At 45.2% G+C, this 24,164-nt stretch overlaps 1 pseudogene; it reads right to left on the bottom strand.

The window, feature by feature from the left end:
* Positions 1-10,355: 10,355 nt before the first annotated feature.
* On the bottom strand, positions 10,356-10,550 carry LOC138252446 (small nucleolar RNA U3; annotated as a pseudogene).
* Positions 10,551-24,164: the final 13,614 nt, after the last annotated feature.

Below are 24,164 nucleotides of genomic sequence, written 5' to 3'. Positions count from 1 at the left end.
CATTACAACCCTGGCGGTCGGTGTTAAACCGGCGGTAAGACCGCCAACAGGCTGGCGGTCTTACTTTGGGGAATTATGACCATGGCGGTTACCGCCATGGTCATCCGCCGGTTCTCCGTTCCGCCCGCTGGGCTGGAGACCTGGGTCTCCAGCACGGCGGCCATCACTATACCGCCGGCGGTATTTGGACCCGGCTTACTGCCGTGGATTTCCAGCGGTTTGAACCGCCATGAAATCCATGGCGGTAAGCACTATCAGTGCCAGTGAACTCCTTCCCTGGCACTGATAGGGGTCTCCCCCACCCCTCAACCCCACCCAGACTCCCTCCCCTACACCCCCCACCACCCCTGCCACTCCCCAAAGGTGGCAGGACCCCCCTCCCCACCCCGACCCTCAACATCACATCACCCATACCCACACGACGTGCACACAGGCACCACCTACACACTTACACGCACACACGCCGACATACATGCCTACATCCACACACACAGTCAGACACGCACACCCACATTCAAACATACAAGCACACATCCATACAGACATACCCACAGACATACACGCACTCATTCCCATACACACAACACCCCCGCAAGCATACACGCACTCACACAACCCCTCTACATACACACATGCGCACCCCCATGCACCCACACAACACACCCCACCCCCCTACCCTCACGAACGATCGACTTACCTGGTCCGACGATCATCCGGGAGGGGACGGGAGCCATGGGGGCAGCTCCGCCGACACCACACTGCCAACAGAACACCGCCACGGCGAATCACAGGATGTGATTCGCTGGGCGGTGTTCTGTTGGCGTGGCGGTGAAGGTGGAGCAACCTCCATTTCCCTGCCTCCCACCAGTATGGCTGCTGGCGGCTCTCCGTCGGTAAAAGGACGGCGAGCTGCCAATGGTCATAATAGGCCGAGCGGAAAACCGCCACCACTGGCGGTCTTCCGCACGGTGGTCCCTCGGCGGTCTTCAAAAAGGACCGCCGAGGTTGTAATGACCCCCTATGTCATTCAAAGAGGAGATGATGCAATTGGGAAAGCTATGACCCTGGACGAGGACAAATGGGGCCTAGTCAAATGCCTCACACAGATGATCCTCCCTTTGGAGGTTTTCACAAAGGAAGTTAGCAATGAGGACAGTACAATGGGCCAAGCTATCCTGATATTGCATCTGCTACAGGAGCAGCTAAAGACGGTGTCTGAAAGGTTTGCATTTGGGGGTGCGAACGAAAACCCAGAAGTGCATTCCTTGGTTAATAGCCTAAGCTATTGCTTGACTTGTAATGCAAGACCTCAAAATTACATCATCTCATCCGAAGAGTACATCTGTGCCAGTCTACTTGATCCATGCAACAGAAAAATTATTTCCACTATCATTCCTTTATCTGAAGGAGATGTTTCACAATACAAGAGGTAGATTGTTGAGCAAGCAGGAGAACTGGAAGAAGAATGGCTGGAACATAGACTTTGCAGTTCTGGGGTGCTGCCTTCAACATCCAGAAAAGGCAGTCTTGTCTCACATTCGCCAACCCCACCAACAAGAAAACCAGCAACAACAGCAATAGAAGAATTAAACCCAACCTCTTCATTGGCTTAGTTTCAAGTGGCAGGTCTTAAGTCCAGTGCTGAGGTGAAGGAAAAGCAGAAGAGCAGGTGGCAGCACCAATGGCCATTCAGAGGATGTTCCAGGAGTATCTGGGTGACCCGAAGGAGGTTTATGTGGCTCAAAAACCATTGGTCTATTGGTATGGGAAGATGCGCCACCACCACCACCACCACCAATTTAAGATGCCACCTTAAGAAAAAATCTGCAGTAAGAAGACTCCCTTACTTCATCTATTTAGGTAAGTGAAGAACCATGGATTGAAATGAACATGTTCATTTAGTAATTAACTTCTACTGAAGAAGATGCTGTCTGTGTGTACTGGGTTTTTGTAGGCAAAATAGGCAAGGACAATCATCACCTAGTGGTCAATAATAGCTGCAGAGGACAATAGAGCAAAGTTCTAAGTAAACGACATACACTTCTTTTTGCAGATTAAAACTAACAGGTTGCACTAAAAGACAGTAGTGCAAACTAAGGCCCATATTTATGGGAAAATGACAGAGCGTGACGCTGCGCCAAAATTGGCAGGGCTGCGCTCCGTCATTTTCACGACACAGGGATGTGCCGTTTTAAAGTAAATATGGCACACCCCTGTGTTATCCCATGCGCTGGCGCCAAATTTAGCTGCCAGTGTCAACGCAGTCAACCCTGCACCATAGTGCAAGGATGTCTGTGTTGAGGGGTGTGATTGTTCATGTGCAGGAAGGTGTGCCTTCCTGCACACAAACAATCAATAATGGCACTTTGGCACTTCTTTGGCACTTTGGCACTTCAGAAGCGCCAAAGTGTCATTTTCAAATGATTGGTAATGTGCAGGAAGGGACACCTTCCCGCACATAAACAATAATTTCTGGCATTTTTTGCTTTTTCTATGCGTGCGTCAGAATGGAGCACACATAAAAAAAGCAAAAAATGAGGAGGAATAAAAGTATTCCTCCTCGTTGTGCCTTGCTCACGCCACCCCTGGGGTGGCGCTAGATTTTGGCGCTGCCACAAGTTTATGAAATCTTGTAAATCTGAGGCAGCGTCAAAATGCAATGGGTGTTGCTGTGGCACGCCCACGGCAACACCCATTGCATGCCCCTCTGACGCAGATAACTGCTTTGGAGGGGCCCATATTTACGAGGTGGTGTAACACCACAAAAAGTGGCGTTACACCTCCTTGTAAATATTGAGCAGTGGTTAGCGCCCCTGGAGCGTCGGGTAAAGTGATGCTCCAGTGGTGCTAGGGGCTCATAACTATGCCCCTAAAAGTCTAAAACACCAAAATAAAGATTTGAGACTCAAATGAAGTAAAACAAATCCCCTTTATTATTTACAAACAGAAATCCCTCCCTCTACACCCACAACAGTCCCGCCCCTCTCCTGACCAAATAACCCCGTCCCCAAAAAGTACTAAGAGAAGTCCAAAGTCCAGCCCTAATCCCTTTACACCCTCTCCACCCACAACAAGTCCCTTCCACCAAAACGAACAAATTAAAAAAGGGCTTAAAAGAAGGCACTGTCAATATGGCTCCGGATCTGGTCCAGGCTTTTGTCAATGCTGGTGAGCCAGCTCTCCATCTGGTACATCCGCTGCAGGATGCGACCCAGCAATGCCCTGTTGGAGCTGACTTCTGGTGGTAGTGCAGGAGATGTACTGGCCGTGAGGCTGGGGCTGGCGTGCTGCTCTGCTGGGTCATGGGCCAGAGGCATCTGTTTCGGTCTCTTCCTCCTCCAGGATCACCAGGCACTGATATTCTGCCTGAATATTCCCCAGCCTCTGCTGTCACAGTTGGGTTGCTGTCTCCTGCCTGGTGGTCGGGCAAGCGTAGCTATATCAAGAGAAAGAAGAATAAAAAAGACAAATTGTAAACAGTACTCTGAACACTTCTTGAAATGATTGATAGTGGGTGGCAAAGTAACACTACATTGCTGATTCCCTAAGGATGTTGGAATTTGATGCGATTATGGGTAGGAGAGCCACAGGGCCAATATTTTATTTGTTTATCTACACATGCCTAACATAAAAAACTGACTGTCTGGTAGAAAAGAATTAAGGAAGAATAAGAACAGATTAAAAATAACAGTGATTTCATTTTTTTCTTTTAAAGGCTTCTCTAGTAACTAAACAGACATATTTAGTGGAAACATAAAAATGAATCTGATGAGTAAAGCATTATGCACTACAGGGTACAAGTTGTTGTGCCAAATAATTGGAGGCATGCTAGCCAGCTCTTTAAGTACGTTGCTACTGTCTGTAGCTCGGGCAGCTGTAGCTGACAATTATCTATCTTTAATTCCAATGGCCTGCTCTTCCCTACATGACTTTCACTTGGTTTAGTTTCTACCCTGACTCCAAAGAGGCAGATGAATAAATAAGATATGTCACACATATCATGTATAAAATGCAGATATATTTATCCTGTCTGCCGTAAGAAGATGGGGGGAATGATGCACTGCTCTACGGGTAAAATAACTTACTATATACTTACTATATAGATTGTATTTGGCACTTTCTTCACAGAGTATCCCCTATGCCAAACTTGAAATCAAATTGGGGACTTATGAGTCCCACTTTACTCACTGGTCTCGCCCACCATCACAAACTCTTTCCAACAAACTGATCTGCTGGGCAGTAAGGAAAGTAAAGAAAGATTACTTACTCTATTGCAGAGAAAGGCAGATGGATTAGGCAGGTAGATAGAGCTTTTACTATAGAAGAATAGAGGGGTGTCACTGATCTCTACAAAATAAGAGTTCCCTTCTTTATTCATCAAAGCAATTATTCACTTGTCCTTTCATTCTTACTCTATATTTGCCCATAGCCATCATCTCTCATTTAGTCTTTCTGCCAAATTCACAATCATTTATCCATTCATTCAGTACCCACACTACCCACCCTTTCTTCCAATCGATGTGTGCTTTTGCTGAGTTGCAGACAGAAAAGGCAGTAAGTAACCTAACCACCGCTGTAGCTGTAATGTGGGGGGGTTCATGAATCTGATCATGACAACGCCCTTATAGCTAGTGAGTAAGAGTAATTGTCAATACGCAAGCAATGTGACTTACCATCGCCCATCCTTGCCGCCGCATCTCCCCCTGCTCCATCTGCTCCTGCAGGGGTAGAACTTGAGCCGGCTCTACTGGTGGGATTGTCTATAAAAAAACAATAGACAGTTTTTAGATGCCAGGTACACCTCCCATTCTTAATTTTTTTAATAAAAAAAAGGAAACCGCAATACATTGTTACATTCGATTAGTACTGCAATATTTTATGTCAAAAATATCACTCTGGGCATTTTGTTGAAGTGTTCGAAAAGCCAGCTAGTCAAGCCAACCAAAAGCTTTGCATTATAGAGGGGCAGAGCTATAGCCTATGACTAATGATGAATCAGAATCATTGGAGAGCAATGAAGGGGTGGAATACAAAATGGTCAATGAAAGTCAGAAAACAATAATGCAGAGATAACAGAAACAAAACTTGGATAGGAGAGCTGGAAAAAAGGGAGACCGTAATTAAAAATTAAACAAGGCAAACTTAAAAGTAGTATCAAATTGGGGAAAGGTAAAAGTTAGGGAAATAATAATAATAACAGTAAATAGTAGGACTTACTGGCATGAGCAGAGCCATCAGCATCAACGCTGGTGGTTGGCACCTCCACAGCTCCTGCCGGACCCGCTGGTGCAGTGCCCTCCTTCCTTTCCTTGGGTGCTGATGTAAGATTAGAAATAAAGAAGATAAAAAATACATTAGTGGTACCAATAATATCCACAAAATTATTATATAACAGGCAAATGCAATGACATTGTACTTAAATCAGATCTCCTATGGTACTCCATACTAGTATGATCAACTATGGTTGAGTTGGCTATACTCCTAAAATCCATATTCCACATTTCCTTAACAAAAACTACATTTGGAACTAATGCATTGCAATGAATGATCTTTCATTCGATTTTCATTTCATAAGCCCCTTGATAGGCCAACTCTCGCTCCCTTTTTTGCAATGCATGCATACTTTCATCACTGTTAAATTGCTTGGGACAGTGTGAGCTACATAAAGTCACAGAGAATACTAACAGACTGATAACACTAATTCACTGTGTATACAGGAGGAGAGAGGAGTCTGCGTTGCAATGGTTCCTTAAATAATCAGCCAAAGTGGGTGCCTACCAACAAGTTGGATGATATAGAGCCGAGCACCTGCCTAACTCTAACTGGATCACGTACTAAATAATATTCAGAAAGTAAACTAAATGTAACTTACCTCTGAGAGGAAGCTGCATGCTATTTTGAAAAAAAAGTTAGCATTGTAGAACACAAACATAATACAAATATAATACTCACCAAGCCTCGGAATCTCAATGCCTTGCAGGTCGAGCAGGTGCTGTTCATGGTTGATTATAACCACCCAGTGGTGCGTCAGCTGCTGGGTGGTGCACTGGACCTGGGTGGTGGCCCTGACCAACCAGTGCAACCTAGCCCAGTGCTGCTGATGCTCCTGCAGGGGGTAACTGTTCCCAGCCCTGATGCCTGCTGCCAGCATGGAGGGAAGGTGATGCTGCACATAAAAAAACAGTGCTGCCAGCTCCTCCTCACTAAACATCAGGCGAGGCTACACCCCTTGATGGCGGCGCTGCCCAAAAGGCAGGTGGCCGCTGTTGCCCAACTCTGCCATGATGGTGGTGGGGTAGGTTGATGAAGAGAAGAGAAGAAACGGGAGGAAAAGTAAGGAAGGAAGTAATAAGTGAAAAATAAACAAAAATACAAAAAGTAAAAAAAAACACATAAAATTAAAACTATGTAAAAATATTCTAATACAAAAAGACACACTAACAAAAGAAATTAAAAAAGGGGTAGTTTAAGTGTAAAGGCGGAGGATTACAGAGATTGAGATAGGATTGAAAACTTGAAAATTTGAAGGCCCAGCACTATAAACAGAGTGAAAAACAAGATGGCCGCGCCCATGCGTACCGCATGGTGCTGTTCGCTTGCAGTTTTGAATCTGAGTACGTACTTTGCGTTGTGTTTGATGTCAAACACAATGAGAACAAGCACAATGGAGAACTCTGCCCGCTTGCAGAACTCTGCATGGGTGGCAGAGTTTTTAGCCACTTTGCGGATTTCCACATAACTCGATCCTTTTCAACCCAGCCCTGGTTCCACACATCAGTAGGGGGTAAATCAGCCCTTTGTGTGAGAGTAAGACACATCCTATTGACATGTTAGGTGTGATCAACCTCCCACTCTCCCAGCCCATAATGACTATCAGTATGCAGATGGATGTGGATGCCTCTCCTGTCACACTCAGCCCTCCTGTTTTGTGGTTGCCTGGAAAGTATACATAAAGTGTAACTTTCACTCCAGCCTAGACGTGGTTTGGAGTCAGACTGCAAAACACTAGAGTTATAAGCACAGAGACATGCCCACTTTCTAAAAATTGCATTTCTAAAATAGTAATGTAAAATCCACCTACGCCAGTAAGCAGTATTTTTCCGCTATGATTCCAAACATACTAAACATGCCCATGCTACTCCTTCCAGATCAGAAATTACCACTTAGACATGTATAAGGAAATTCTCAATGCTAACCTATGTGAGGAGCAGCCCTTACAGTAGTGAAAAATGAAATAGGTTGTTTGTCAATATTAGGACATGCAAAATATAAATATACATGTCCTTCTTTTTACATACACAGCACCCTGCCCATAGGGCTAAAAGGGGGGTTAAGGCCTTGGCAAGTTGTTTGAATTGGCAAGTCAATGTGGCAGTAAACTGCGCACGCAGGCCCTGCAGTGGCAGGCCTGAGACAGGTTTAAAAGGCTACATCTGTGGGAGGAGCAATCAGCACTGCAGGCCCACTAGTAGCATTTATTTTACAGGCCCTGGCTATATGGTATACCACTTTACAAGGGACCTACAGGTAAATTAATTATGCCAAACAGGTGTAAGCCAATCATAGCAAGTTTTAGGGGAGAAAGCACTTGCACTTTAGCACTGGTTACCAGTGATAAAGTGTCTAGAGTCCTAAAGCCAACAAATAGAGGGTCAGAAAAATAGGAGGAGAAAGGCAAAATGTTTGGGGATAACCCTGCAGAACGGGTCATTTCCAACACTAACTCTAACAGTACTTTAACCAGTATGTCTGTATGTGTGTGTGTGCACGTGTCTGTGTATGCGTAGGTGTATATATATTACAGATTGGCAGCAGCCACTCTGTAGTGATATTGTACCATGAATAGCTTGGAGCCCTTTTGATGAATTTCTACAAAACCTTCCAGAACTATTGCTTTTTGTATATTGGCAGAGGATGGAAAGTTTCATGATGACTGGCCAAGTCGGAGCAAAGATAAAAGGAGCATCCCAAAACATGTTTAGGCACCAATGCATTTTTCCATAGACTTTGCCAAAAGCATATTCGGATTTACATGAAATTCAGTAGGTTTACACATTATGGTGTGCAGCTGGTCCTTTTGGGTACTACAGGTATGTAGGGTATTTTGTAATTTACACAGCACTTTAACTTAGTGATATCTGTTGTAGTGTTACTTTCCTGAAGTTTCACAGAATTTCACAGAAGTGCCTCAGTACATAGTGATGACAAGTTAATTATGTGATTACAGACTGGGTTCAGAGCCAGAAACAGTATGGAATCCACACTACTGGGGGTACTGGACAGTGCTAGATTAGAAGTGGATCAGGGAAAGGCTGTGGTCCTAATCCTGTTGGATCTGTCTGCTGCCTTTGACACGGTCTCTCATAGTTTGCTGATAAAAAGATGACATGAGATCAGATTACATTCATAAGCCTTAGAATGGTTCGGCTCTTTTTTAAACAAAAGAACCCAATCAGTTCATATGTACACTTTCAGATCAAGCCCTCAAATATACAGGTGCGCGATCCCACAGGGATCCTTGCTTAGCCTGACACTATTCAATGTCTACGTTCCCTCCCTGGTTGTCCTCTTCAGAACCTGGGGCTTCAAGATCTGCTCCTTTGCTGACGACATTGAGCTGGTTATCTTCATAAGGGTGAGTCACAGAGAGACTCGAGAGAATCTTACTGGCTCTCTGTCAGAGGTAGCCAGCTGGATGACAGCACACTGTTTAAAGCATAAAGCAGAATAAATGGAGAGCCTACTTTTACATTTGGGTGTGCATCCTCGGTGGCCGACGTCCCAGGGCTCTGCTCCAGAACCAAAGGGAGTGGCAAAGAACCTTGGATTCCTGATAGATGACTCCTTCTTGATGCAGAAACAGGTCAATGAGACCTATGGCAAATGCTTTGGCCTACTCAGGCTCTTACCGAAACTCTTTTGCTGGATACCAGCTGACTAGCAAAGGACAGTAGTCCAGGCATTGAGTACAGGTAGACTAGATTATGGCAATGCGCTTTATCTGGGCATGGCAGATTTTCTCTTTACTCGACTACAGGCTATCCAAAACATGGCAGCTAGACTCATCTTTAATAGAGATAGATATAGCTTGGCATCTCTCTGTCAAAACACTCTTCATTGACTGCCAAAGTGCATGAGAGCCAAATTCAAACTGCTGTGCCATGTCGACAGGGTGCTTTATGATTCTGACCTAGCCTAGTTACTTAGCAAAGTAGCCTTCTACAGTCCTCCACAATGCCTGCGCTCAGCCAATGTAGTGCTGGCTAAGGCCAAATGCATCAAAAACTTAAGATGGGTGGTCCTTTTCATCCATCTGACAGTTAATCATTGGAACTTGATGTCTATCGATGTTTACCTGACTTTGGACCATGACAGGTTCAGAAAATGGTTAGAAATTTGGCTAATATCTTCTTAAAGGTGAGTGCATCAGTTTTCAGGCCCAACGTGATCTAGCATTTGATATCCCTATGCAGATGACTGTTGCATTTTTTAGTAAGTAAAAACAGTCTATTGTATGATTAATTAAAATCTTACAAAGGAGAATCCTCAGGTAATAGCAGTTTACGATTAATCAATAAATATAGAATAATTAAAACAATATTTACAAAAAAAAAGTCAAATACATTACAGTAAAAAGTGCAAGGGGTCACCAAGTCAGAGTCCTATCATATTGTGAGAGCAGACGCAGGTAAGGATATCTGTCCAACAAATCTTGTACTGCAGCCTGTAAAAATGAGCACTGTCTTAAGAAATAACTTTTTTCTTTTACAGCTCATGTAATGCATCTGCAACTCTCTGTTACTCTTTTTTATGTACTCAAATACGACAAACTAGTTAGGCTGACATGAACTTAAAACATCAAAGTGACATAAGTGCAATGTAGGCATAAGTGCTGCAAAGACTAGCCAACTTTTCTACTTGCATCCAGCATGACTGTTGCACTTTAGAAATAATTTAAGTTTACTTTAATGACTGCCTTTACATTTGCAAAGAATCGCTCGATTGTCTAAGCAGGGACCCGCGAAACCGCCCCTACCACCACCGCGTTACCTGGGCGACGGCGCGGCTGCGCTCCTCGTGGACTCGCTTCTTCGGGTGCGCCGCCATCCCGGCGGCGGGTGACGGAAGAGCCCGCTGGGACCGCCGCTCGGACTCTTCTCGGCAGGGCGTTCACTTTCTGGGGCCTGTGCGCAGCCTGCCCTGCCTAACCTGAGAGGACCTTCCGGGGCCCGGCGAACGGCGCCGCCATCTTGAAAGGGAGTCAGAGCCCGTCCATACATAGAGAAACTTGCGTCATTGCGACTTTTATTTTGAACATTTTGCAAGGTTGACGGATGTTTTTTTACTGCAAGCTAGGCACAATTCGTCTACTGACAAAAGGTTAAATTCATCAATAGCAGACAGCAGCTGCACAAATGCAACACTGTCCACTGGCTTCGCGCTCAGAAGAAAACACTACAACTCTTCCTCGTGGTTAGCGAAGACCAGACACTTTCGAACACATTTCCTCAGTTAAAAACTATAGAAATGATCCTTGAAAGTATAGTCGTGAGGCACTCTGCGAGCTAACTCTGTGGTCGCTACCTTAGCCCTGGTGGAGTGGGCTCTCAGTCATAATAGAGGCTGGACTCTCCTCTACTTCGCGGGTCCCGCTGCGGCGCGAGAGCCACTTGTGCAAAACCTTTGAGCTCCACTCCTCTGGGATACCGTCGGACTTGCTGTTTGCTGCTGGTTTGCCTTTGGACTCTCCTCTTCGCGGGTCCCGCTGCGGCGTGAGAGCCGCTTGTGCAAAACCTACGGACAGTTCCAGTGAGGGACTGGGCGAGTGCAGGGGCTGCGAGCGTTGGGACAGGACTACGTCTCCCAGCAGTCCCCGCAAGCCCCGCCCCACTCACAGCCTGAAAAACCACCTCTGAGCTCCACTCCCCTGGGATACCGTCGGACTTGCTGTTTGCTGCTGGTTTGCCTTTGGACTCTCCTCTACTTCTTCGCGGGTCCTGCTGCGGCGTGAGAGCCGCTTGTGCAAAACCTACGGACAGTTTCAGTGAGGGACTGGGCGAGTGCAGGGCTGCGAGCGTCGGGACAGGACTACGTTTCCCAGTAGTCCTGTTAACCCGCGCCTCCTGTCACCTGGCCGCTCTCCCTGCAAGCCCCGCCCCACTCATAGCTTAACTTTTCTCTTATAAATTCAATCAGCTACTTCCGCGTCGCGGGAGCCCGGGAGCCCGGGACAAGGGCGGGACCGTCTGTGGCCGTCAGGGCACGCAGGAGGCTGGGCTGGGCCCACTCTCTTTCACCTGCATTTCTTTGATCCTACTTGGTATATGAAAAAGGTTCTGGGTATGCCATCATCAGCCCTAGGTGGAACAGCAGCGAAGGAGGGGGGAGCCAACATTGGGACTCTGGACAATTACTTTAAATCGGCAAAGGGTGATGGGGGAATCGAAACCTCTTTGGAGATGCGTAGGACAGAGCGTCGTCGCTCGATTGAACATATGAAAAATAGGCCTCTCAGTGACATAACTCCCTATCCTATCTCCCAAGAGGAAGGTTCCCTCAATGGCAGCCCGGATCTCTCATCCCAAGAAGACGTTCCCCTACTACTCCGGGATAGTTCTCCCATTTCTGGCCCACCTCCTAAACAAACTACGGACATCACTCCACTATTAGTTGCCAGTAGTTCGGCAGTTGACTTATTCACCCAAACACACACCAGAGCCAAAATCAAGATTAATAAGCTAAAGCAAACTGTGGTGGCAGAGGTGTATGACCTACCACCAAATAAACGCAGAAGGAAGATGAGGGGTGGTCAGGGGAAGAAAAAGATCCCCCACTCTGATTTTGGAAAGTCACTCAAGTCCGTACCTATGTTAGACAGGCCTTTAGTTAATGTGCAGAGGGCTACTCCCCTCAAGGGTACTAATATTATTACCACTGCTTCCATTAGCGACAAAGGGAAGAGTCCACTTAACACATTACTTCCCGGTAGCTCTTTGGGGAGCATTGAATCTTTAATTAGATCACTCTTGTTGCCCATTAGCGAGAGCTTGCAGAAAATAGAATTCAGGCTGACCACTCTGGAGGCAACTTTAACCACCCTGAAAATTTTGGACAACAAACAGAGTAGAACCACTGAGTCCATTCTACCAATAGGAACCTTCCCCAATATACAAAATCCATCGATCCACACGGGGCCTCCCTTGGGCACTACTGCCGCCCCTCTTTTACAGCCACTTATGGCTATCCCAGTTCCAATTTTACCTACTAACTCTAACATCCTACCATCAGAAACAGATGGCCCAGCACTCCAACGTACACTCCCTGGTAAGCCTGCCCCTAGACCACGAGGACCCGACCTACCACCAGAGGCTAACAGCCTCATGGTGGTGTTGGCTGGTGTTCCCTCTCTAGAATTGGGTGAAAATGAGAACTATCACTCACTCAAGAGGAAAACCATTAAATGGTTGAATTGGAACAGACCTCTTCCAGCTCACCTCAACAATGAGATCATTATGGTAAGAAGGGTACCATGGTTGGGGAAGTCGGGGAAATCAATAGCAGGGGACTGTATCATTGTGTCTTTTCGAGACCCTGGAACAGTACTATACATTTGTGCTGGGTCAAATAGATCACTGGATTCTACCATACAGACTTTGCCAGTTTCTTTCTTTTTCCCTCCCTTTTGCTTGCACCATGACTTGTCACAAGGTAACTGGACAAGGGTGGAACGAAGATCTAGATACAGGGGATATGCTCCACGTCCAGTTTATCGACCTTCGGAGACTTCCTTTTTGGACTACAATCGTTTTAACTGTCTGAATGGTCTGGATGGTGTGGACTGACTGCCCCCAAACCCGAACTTAAATCCTGTGACCTTGGATAATGGTCCCAGTAAACTGCCTGATCTGGCTGAATCCACTTCTGAAAATGACCCTGTTAGAGTAATTGGTGTAGTTTCTGGCTTTGGTACTGGCTCTTCCCCCCACTCCATCCCTGCAATCTGTTCTGTGGCTTCTCCAGCGCACATGAGACTAATTTGGTGGAATGTGGCTGGTTTAGCCAGCAAACTGGGCACCCAAGATTGGATAACTTACATTGAGTCCGGGGATGTTTGCATGTTCCAAGAGACTTGGGCAAGGGAAGATTATAACCATCAAGGTTACGAGTCATTTTCCATCTCGGCTAGGTGGGAGGGTAAGGGCCGCCCCTCTGGTGGACTCACAACTTGGGTGGCTTCCCACTTAGGATGTCAGGCTTCACGCCTACCGGTGCCATCAGATGATATCCTAGTGGTTTTATTAGCCTGGCCGAACCTAGCGAAACTTGCCTTGATAAATATTTACTCCAGGCCAGTGGGAGCTTCGCGTGAATCCCCCACTATAGAGGAGCTTTCAGTATATTTAGCGGAAATGCCAAGAGATATCCCTTACATAGTGGGAGGGGATTTAAATTCCCATTTCGAGCCGTTGGTCGGTCTCGTAGAGGGATTTCCCATGGAAGAAGAGTTCAGGTGGTCAGTACCCTCTGTTGTAGCACCTTCCCCAAAGGCATGGACGCCTGTGGCTTTGCAGATTACTGCTCTCACCCTAAAGCATGGAATTAGAGCCTGCAATGGACGTATTAAGTCTGATGTACCAAGCAAAACCACGTACAACAGAGTGGGAAGAGAGTCTCGCTTGGACTATGCTCTTGTACAGATAGTGAACTGGTCTTCTATCCTGGACTTTAGGGTGGTGGAGAGACTGGATAGTGACCATAACGCCCTTGAACTCGATCTTAGCCATCCTGGGCCAAAGGCCTCCATAACAACCATGGGGAAGTCCAAACCTGAACTACTATTAGACAATAACAGGAGAAGAATCAGGTGGGATAAACTAGCTATGAGCCAAGTGAAACTTTCGAAGCTCTACGCAGGTTTAATCCCCATTTTGGAAAAAGTGGGAGAGCTAGCCAACGATGTGGGCAATATAGTCCACCATGAGAAATTATATCAGGCTCATGAGGACCTTATAAAGGGAGCGGTCTCTGAGCTTTTTACCAGGGTCCAGAATCAGAAGAGGATCCAACAACATAACTCCTTATGGTACAATGCAGTCTGCAGGAAGGCAAAGGGAGAACTCCTCAGATGCATCAAGGAGGGAACAGATAGAGAGAAGCTGCGAGAAAGTAGACGGGCTTATAAAAAACTGGTCATCCATGCTAAAACCGAATGGGAGAAGAACCAGTGGGAGGAGCTTACCTCTTCCCTCGCAACAAGAGACCACCGAATGTTTTGGAGAGTAGTAAACGGGGGGTCGGGGAACCTCCATTCGGCAATAGAACCAAATATTGCAGCAGGGGTGTGGCAGGCACACTTCCAGTCTCTCTACAGTTCCGAGCAGGGAGAAACTAAGATTGATTTCGGTACTGGACTGGTAGAGTATGGCGGGGATTTGATAACAGTGGGGGAGGTGAAGGTAGCACTAATGGGACTTAAAGCTGGAAAGGCGCCAGGATTGGACGGCCTGCCCGGGGACCTGTTCAAGCAGGAGCCCGGTGTTTGGGCCCCCTATCTGGCTGCAGTGTTTAATGGAGTTCTGTGTGGCATGGAAATTCCGAGTACTTGGCTGGGGGCAGAGGTGGTTCCTATATTTAAAAAGGGCTCGCCCCTGCTCCCTGCCAACTACAGACCAATCAGTTTAATTGACGTGTCACAGAAGCTGTTTGGCAGGATACTGCTGAATCGGCTTCAGGACTGGGTGGAAGAAACGGGTGCCCTCAGTCCGTATCAGGCGGGATTTAGAAAGGGAGTTTCTACGGTGGACCAGGTTTTTCGTCTGAACGTTATCTATTGGAGGGCAGCAATATTGGAAGGGGGTAGTTTATACACTACATTTGTGGACCTGAGGGCTGCGTTCGACCTTGTGCCCAGAGGGAAACTCTGGAGTGTTCTGGCTGAGATGGGGGTCCCCCCAGACATCCTGATAATTTTAAAGAGATTGCACCATAATAACTATGCTCGGGTCAGGTGCGGGAAATACGGGGAATTAATGGACAGATTCCCCGTTGACAGGGGGGTTAGACAGGGCTGTGTATTGGCACCGACCCTGTTCTGCCTCTTCGTCAACGGGGTAATCGCCCATCTCAATGGAACTGAATACACTGATGCCCCAAAATTGAATGGCAGCAGGGTGCCTGCAATCATGTTTGCAGATGACACCCTGCTGCTGTCCAAAACCCCCATGGGGATACAGAGGATCCTTGATTCTTTTGTGGCTTTTTGCACAGATAGGGGGTTAGAAATTAATGCTAACAAAACCAAGTTTATGGTTATGAACCCAACCCCAAGATCACGCCCGAACCCCTTACTGGGAGCTTCACGTTTAGAGAGAGTCTCCACCTTTGAATATCTAGGTGTAACGTTGAATGAAACCATGTCCTGGGGAACTCACCAGACTAGGGTTAATCTTAAATTAGTGCAGACCACTGGCGGCATTGCTCGGTTGATGAGAAGCTCCACATATCGACCGCTGGGGCCGCTTATCCAGATATACAAGGCACAGGCTAGAGGAGCTCTGATGTACGGGGCGGAACTGTGGGGTCACACAGCTTCCTGCAGTTTGTCTATAACTGAGAACAACTTCATTAGACAGATAGTAGCACTCCCGTCCAGTACTCCGCTCCTCCCCCTGAGGATGGATCTGGGTCTGAGACCAATAGCAGATGAATTAGGTCTCAGACCCATAGTCTTCTGGCGAAGGCTATGGAGCACCGAAGAACTCTCTTCTTATAGGGCGGAACTGAGGGAGTTTTTAACCCACCCTAAAGCTCTACAGATCCCGTGGATAAAATATATAAAAAAGTCCTGTATGGGATTGGGCCTCCCTGACCTGTGGTCGGATCCAGCTAACGCCTCACTAAGGATCCCACGAAGAGCTTTGGTCAGTGCTTACCACGAGCAGAAATTAGTTATGGCCCTAGACTGCAAGAATGAGGGGTCATTAACATCTGTATTCGCGCAAAGCAAGGACTCATACCGCCTGGAGAGGGTTCTGGATGCTATGTCTCCTGTGCTGGCCAGGAAGCTATTTCTCCAATGGAGATATGGCACATTGCCTCTGCGATCTTACACCTGCTCCTGGTCAACACTGCCATCTACCAAGCTATGTCCGACATGTGTGGGAGCAGAGGAAAGCGATCTGCATGTGGTCTTGTTTTGTCCAACTTACAAGGCCGCCAGGAAATATTGGCTCCTACCACTTATTAGAAACCTTGGTTTTAGGGAGTACCTCCCGGTGTACAGAATTTTAAAAACTGATGTTTCAGGTCCAATTGTGTTTGCACTAGCCAAATTCCTCACCAATGTCTGGCATATTCGTACCCGCATTTCAAAGTTGCAGGCTCCTATCTAACTTTAAGTTTTTATTTTAATTGTATGATCTTTTATCTGATGTGTTTCCTGTTTACTCTTCCTTGATGGTTTTACATGTTCATATGTGTGTTTTTTGTGTACATCTTTTATGGCCAAATTGGCTGAAATAAAGATTAATTGATTGATTGAATAAAGGCAACCATGTTGTTTTTCGGTACACTTTGACAGTGTTCTGCGTTATATGTAGGTACGTATTAGGCTGGATATTTTTTACTTATATATTACCACTTTGGTAAAGTGATAATAGGTAGGGAAGCATATTGATATGTTTCTAAATCTTTTTTTTTAAATATGTAGAGTACCACAATACTTCCTTGTTAGTACTGCAGTACTTAACCTAAAAACATAAATATGTTAAACAAATAAAATTCATTGTTGTTAAGTAGCGATAATGCCACATCGGGGAGTAATGTGAATATTGTTTTTAAAATATGTGGGGGACAGGTAGGGGAGTCTGATTTAACTTTTGATAGTAGGATCATTAATTCCTCCTTACTGATCTCAGGGAATGATGAGAGATGAAAGGGATTTTTCTCATCAAGATTGTACACTGTGGTATTTAGCCCAGGACTAGAAGGGATATTCTTTTTTATGGGCTCAACCTTGTGGGCAAAGAAATAATTGAGGGAGTTGCATAAGTGTTGAGAAGAAGTAGTAGGAAAATGGTTCTTTCCGGACTTGAAAGCTCAGAGACAATTTTAAATATCTATTTTGAGTGATTAGTAGAATTTAGTATCTTATTGGTAGAGAAGGTGGTTTTAAGTTGGTTAATCAGTTGTTTGTACTCTTTGAGGAGTCTTACAAAGATTCCCTTAGAATCTTCAGTGTAGTCCTTGGGCCATCTGCGTTCTGACCTCCATCGTTTCAGTTTAGCTGCTTTTGGCTCTTCTGAGAACCATTTGGTGGCTTCATGACATCTGATCTGTTTAACTTTATGAGGGAGTGCATACTTGTTACTTGCCTTCACTAGCCATCCCCTAATAGCCTCTGCATGGCCGTCGTCTGCCATGGGATTAGCAGGAGATGTTTCCAGCTGATTGCAAAAGAGTTCATAGGACCGATTTCTGGATACCATGCTGGGGCTGAGCAGGGGTTTGTGAGAAGTAGGGGTAACTAGTGAAAATTCAACCAAATGATGATCACACCACACACAGAGGACAATTCTCTGTGCCCCTGTGAGAAGTTTGGTGGCCCAGATTTGATCCACTTATTGGATTTTTGTTGTTTTGGTCTTGTTTTTATCAGATAAATATTATCTATTTTTCTAACCTAGTGTTGAGTCTTTTTGTGATGTCTTTCACTGTGTTACTGTAATCAAGTGTTGCACAAATACTTTGCACATTGCCTCTTAGGTTATGCCTGCCTGCTCTGTGCCAACAACTGTGCACTACAGCCTATCACAATCATACACTAGCACAAATAAATATATAAGGATGAATGTAATAGGAAAAAAACAAAAAACAAACATAGATAATATGATCTCCTTTAATATCGATATACATAGAAAATGGAATAAAATGGTGTATAATCTGAAACACCCGCTAGCTCAACAAAATGGCAATCGGCACATCACTCAACACACAACATGGCTTAGCAAAGAGTGAGGCATGGCGAGCAAGGGTGAAATGGCCATTTGCACATAGCCAGCAAGGAAGAAAGCCTGGAGGACATAGGCAAAAAGGAAACATATGACGCACACGCACACACACATTCAGTCTACAAAATGGCTGTCACCACTTTGAGGCATGGAAAACAAAGAGAACATAACTGACTTATACTGGCAGGAGCCCCTTCCTCACACACCATCAATAAAACTTGCAGGATTGCAAGAAAACAACTAGCGAAGTATGTACACAAAATGTGGCTGGGTCAATCCGTGGGCATAGTACACCACCAAAGAAGCTGCAATAATAAACTCAACAACACAACAGAAGGGAAACAATGGGAAACTTTTAAAATAGACTTTAAAATGTTGCAAACATATACAGCACATGGCAACAATTACCATTGCTAAATACGTCTTAAAAGTTTAAGAAAAAAAAAACATTATCAACCATCTCACACCACCAGAAACACACACACACACAAATGGTGGGCAAGCACATGAGAAAGAAGAAAGGATCATGTCAGGTCTGGATACATGGGCCTCGGCTCCAGGAACTACTGCGACCCTATCCACCAATAGGCACATGTAGACAAAAAAACTAAATCTGGCATGCAATACAAGGCTGAACACAAGCCCCTAAAATAATAAAAAATATCTCTAGAACAGAAGTTGTCAGAATGTGAAATAATACATTAAACATACATCCAATTCCTACAGCAAAAGACCTTTATCCCGCATGGGCTCCTTCTCCAAAACTCATTGCCGTTCAGCAACAAAAAAAGGAACAAAAGTAGTGGTGCCTACCATTTGTCAAACAATAAACTTACTGCATTGAACTTAATTTTTTCCCAAAAAGTACAAATTCCAATGGTGGGAATGCAGCAGAGATTGCAGACATACCTGAGTAATGCTTTCCCTCCAATATCCAAATTCTGCCATCAGATTATTTTGTAAAGTAGTTCTTTTTGTCTGTTCAGTGTTCCATGTGAAGATCTCTAATACAAAACTACTCAATACATAAATAAGTAGAGCTGGAATATTCAACACAGTAAATCAGATTGATCACAACAGAAATGTAGTGTAATATACAAAAGATCTTCAACAGATGACATCTTGTTCTGCAAAAGCATTCTGAAGATGGAATAGATCTGATCTTTGTATCAGTGTCAATGCTGAAGGTAGGATCTTGCTGGAGGAACCCAGCAAAGAAAAATATTGTACTTTGTAACTGCATATTTTCTGAACATGTTTAAATTGTGTGTGAGTGAGTTCTGAACTTGCCAGCTGGCTTACAGTTCCCTCCGCTTCATTAATCTCAAGTTTACAATCCTCTTGTACCCCATGTTCTCCTAAATTGTTTCATGGAACAAGCTAGCTGAGTATAGGTCCAAATCCATGATGAGCAGAACTTGACTTACAACATCCGTATTAAGCGCAACACATTGTCAGTTCTGTGCTCATGAATACATCATTCTAAAAATTGATGGCTACATAGGGAAACTGGCATGTCTTAGGCCAGGGGTTCTTAAAAATTCAAAGTTGTCATATAGTAACTCAAGTTTCATGACCATGCCTCTTCCTTTATTGTGCATATTACTAAATTGATTATGAATCATAATTAAATTATCTTGATGTAATAAGGAACAGCATTGAAAATGCCTAGGAGCCTCTCCAGAGTCCCACCGTCTCTAACAAAGATATTCATGCATTTCCAACACTTAAAGAGATATGTTGAATGTGAGAAAGTGCCTCTTTGACATGGTGATCCCCCCACTTTTTGCCTGGTATACGATGTGTTTTCAAAGTTGTGTGCCTTGGGCCCCTGCTAAACAGGTTCCCAGGGCCAGATCTCTTTCCCAAAACTGTTGTGATGCATTGGCACATTTGGCAACACCCTTAGTAGCCACTATAGGTCCCTAGTATATGGTACCTAGATACCCAGGGCATGGGGCACTAAGGATATGACCCTGAGGGCAGCAGCACAGATTTTGCCACCCTCAGGGACTCTGGATCAAATTGCACTCAGCCTGCAACTGCAGGCTGAGTGTCCTGGTGCAATTTTAAAATGTAAACATGACATGGCATGCAGCCTGTGTAACCTGTCCACTACACACTGCATGCAATACAGGTAAGCCACCCCTATAGCAGGCCTCACGGTCGAAAGCAGGGTGCACTATTATGCACGTGTGGGCATAGGTGCATGAGCAATATGTCCCTATTGTGTCCTTACCAAACCTGGGACATTGTAAGTGTACAGAGCAGCCATTTTAAATGCATGTGCTGGACACCAGTCAGTATGAACTTCAGAGCTACATGATGGTTACTCTGAATCCTGGGTTGTTTGGTATCAAACAACACAGAACAACTAATCCACACTGGGTCCAGTATTGGAGTTATTGCAAAATGTACCCAGGGGCCACCGTAGAGGTGACCCCTGCAAAGATAATTAGCCCTGGCATGGTTTCTGGCCAGTCCTAAATGGCCTGCCACCACCAGGCAAGAATCTGGATCCCTGGGGTGAGGGCCTTTGCTCTCTGGGACCAGAAAACAAAGCCCTTTCGTTGGCAGATGTGTTACACCTCCTCCCCCAGAAAGCTGCACTGCCCTGCCTGCGAGCTTCAAAGAGGTTGCCGCCCTTGAAACTTGACCCCCAGCCCTACTGCTAGCAGCAAATGGCCAGCTCCATTGCAAACCCCCACTTTTGACAGGAGCAACTGTGTGAAAATACACAAAGACTAGGAGAAGTGGTCACCCCCAGCCTGCACCGGCCCTCAGGTGCAGCAGGTGAGGTGACTTCTCCATTTCATTTTCCTCCATATTGCATGGTAGGATAATAGCCAATCAGGGCTATGGAAGTGACCTCTCCTTTCAGGAAGTGGTCACATGGTGGTTGTAGCCACCCTCAGGGATATGGCTTATTGGCCACTACCAAGTACTCCCCTAAACGCCCCCCAAATGCTGTATTTAGTAGGTATCCCTAGACCTGCTGATCAGAATCGATAGACACAAGAAGACCAGTGACAAAGAAGACCCAAGGCTCAAGAACAGAAGTCCTGCTGCAAGAAGCAAAAGGTGCCAAACCCTGCCAAACCCTGCTTGCTGTGCCCAGGACTCGACAATCGTCTCTGAGGGGTTGACTGGACATCAGATGGATGCTAAGAAACCCCAGAGGACCTCCATCCTTCTAAAAATTGCCAGGAACCTCCCTCCAGAGTGAAGGCATCACACTCTGCAGCCAAGATGCAAGAACCAGTGAAGTCCAATTCACTGACAAACCACTCACCAAAGAACTGGATAAAGCATCTGGACCAAATTTCACCCAAAAGATCCAGAGGATAAACCCTGCAAGTGTGCCACATTTGGTGACACTATGACCTCCAGTGGCTGACCCGTGCAACAGGACCCCCAACATCAGACAGCCAGAAGTAAAGTTCACTTTGGACCCCCCCAAAGGATCAGAAGCAAGAACCAGTCAGGAGACTTTAGGACACCCAAGAACCACCCCCCAGAGTGGCCCTGCTGACCTGCAATTCACCCTCCAAGTGACCTGCCCCCTGGTTCCAAAGGCTCCTTTGCGCACAGATCTTGGCTGAACTCTCTGCTCTGCACCCGGCCTCCCTGGCCCTTGCATCGAAGATCCATCTGTTCTCTAGGTGTCCCCAACCCCTTGCAACCTTTACACTCCAAGGGGACCCACCGGACTCACCTTTAACTCCACCTATGCAGTACATTTCCAAGTGGCCCCCCTCGTCTGTCCTGCACCAGCTCCAAAACTTTCAGCCGCTGGTCCCGCTTGAACTGGGAACCACCCAAACTTCTCCAGCTGGCCCGCAGGATTTCTTGATGACCTTGACCTAAAAACAGAAGGTGACATTTGTGAAAGCGTAGCCTGATTTTACATGCATTTTTGTAAATTGGTTTTGAGTTATTCTTTTGAGTGTGTGTCCACATTTATTGAAACTGTGAGTACAACAAATGCTTAGCACTTCTCCAAATTGGCCCAACTGCTCGACCAAGCTACCACAAAACTTAAAGCATTAGGTGGTCTAACTTTTACCTCTGTGAACCGACATGGGGTTGCTTGGACTCTCTGCACATGGCAAATCGTTTTTGTACACTATATAGAGAGACAGCCTCCTAGACTCAACATCCTTGTAAAGGTCGCTGATAAAATAATGACTAGGGCGAGTCTGCCTGACGGAAATCTGAAAATGAGAAGTAAATGCCTCAGTTCTTAGTTCACCTGCACTTTGTCTGCTATCGATCTGATCCGAGCAACAACATGCAGGCAAGGATGGGCTTTTCTTATTTGAACTTCCAACTGCTCCTATAACAAAGACTGAATTTAAGGGACTATCAGGCTTCCTTTTGTTTGAGTATCATGCCCTGGAGCCACCTGGAGACTAACACCTAGATGGAAATGAAGTGGAAGGGAAACAAAAGCAAACAGCTTGTTAGCACTTCACAATTACTTAAGAGAGGCAAGATTTTGACTTTGTTCAGTCCCCGTATATGCATGCACTGTATGACTGTCAGATATTGCTCTGTCCAGGTGTTTACACAAAATAACTATTGACTGTTTTTCATTTCTTTTATAGCGCTGTTCATTCAAATGCAAGGTGTCAGAGTGATTTACATCACACATACACATTACACTGACAACAAATCATAAAAGTTTGTAAATCAATGTACAGGATATATTACATAAGGCAGTGAAGGTCACAAGGTGTAGGTGTAGGCTATCATTGTTCATAGCTCGCTGTGCTATATTAGAAGGATTACAATGCAACTGCAAGTAATAAAATGATCTCTGTACTAAAAGCAGTAACCCACTTAACTATGTATATAAAATAAGAATGTATCATCTGCATTTTACATGATGTGCTTTGCAGGAGACACAATAACCCCTATGCTACCTTGAGTCAAAACTGGGGCTAGATAAAACACATATCTTTCCCGCAAATGTATTAACCACTAGAGTTATCTTACCATTAATATTATCCCATCCGATTTACTGGAATCACTAAGATCTCTGCAGCAGGTGCCTTAACCCAATAACATATTTTAAAATTCAGACTTAGCAACCAACTAAGCAGAATAGATTTACTGTTATGTTTCTCCTTGTTGCCTATGTTTTATTTGTGACAGAGTTTTTTTTTAAAAAATGTATAAGTTGAGGTCCAGATTTTACATCTGGGTTGTGTCACTTTTATGGCACAAATCTGATGCAAAATCCATTTGGGATTTACAGTACCGAACACGAATCCTGTTTGTTTGGGTTTGTAAAGAAAAATAAACTAACACAGGCAGCACATTGCCCTGTTGTGTGTTACCTTGCATCAGGTAGGCATTGCATGTGTGGTGCCTGGGCATAGCCGTGCATTTACCCATGTATTTTGATACAAATCTATAATTGCAAAGACTGCAAGCACAGGTTTGCACCAAACTGGCATGTCTGCCTGAGGTTAACAAAGCAAAGAAAAATATCTTTATTTATTTTTGTTATTTCCTTTTTGCATGTATGCTGCATTAAACAGCATACATACAATGAGGAAAAAGTCTCATAGGATAGTTTTTGCGTGGCTTTGAAAAAAAAAAACGAACGCAAGGCAGCCCATTAGGCTGACTTACTTTACCGTGCACCAAGGAGGCATTACATAAGTGGTGCATGGGTGTTCTCATACATCCATCCACGTATTTTGTGTATAAATAATATACATAGTCTTCCTTAGGCAGGCACACTAGCTTTCCCTGGGTTCACTCTTTAGTCCCACTTCCCTGTGAAACGATCATGGTTATTCCCCATTTATGTGAGGCAACATTCCAGCTAGGGCCTGCTAATAAGTTCAAGTCTCAGAAGTTCTATGATGGCATTGGGAACGTCAAAGTGCCTCCTGGCCTTAGCATGTCAGTCAGAGCAAGTTGCCCCAAGGCCTCGCAGCCCAGTATTCAGTCTTACCCGCTCTAGCTGGAGGTTCGGTTTGGAATGCTCTGGCCCTGGATGCTACAGTAGAGGTGCTCTGTTGCCACTGCAGTGAGCCTCCCTGAATTCTGTGGCAGGACCTGGATCTTCCTGAATTGTTGGGTAGTTGGAATCGTTGCTCTTCTTCTGCGGGGAATGACTTGCTTTTCCTTCAAAGCTGCACA

The sequence above is a fragment of the Pleurodeles waltl genome, chromosome 8 (genome assembly GCF_031143425.1).
Source record: "Pleurodeles waltl isolate 20211129_DDA chromosome 8, aPleWal1.hap1.20221129, whole genome shotgun sequence".
Taxonomy (NCBI): Eukaryota; Metazoa; Chordata; class Amphibia; order Caudata; family Salamandridae; genus Pleurodeles; species Pleurodeles waltl.
The sequence above is the reverse complement of the archived record's forward strand: the minus strand, read 5'-3'. Positions and strand labels throughout refer to the sequence as shown.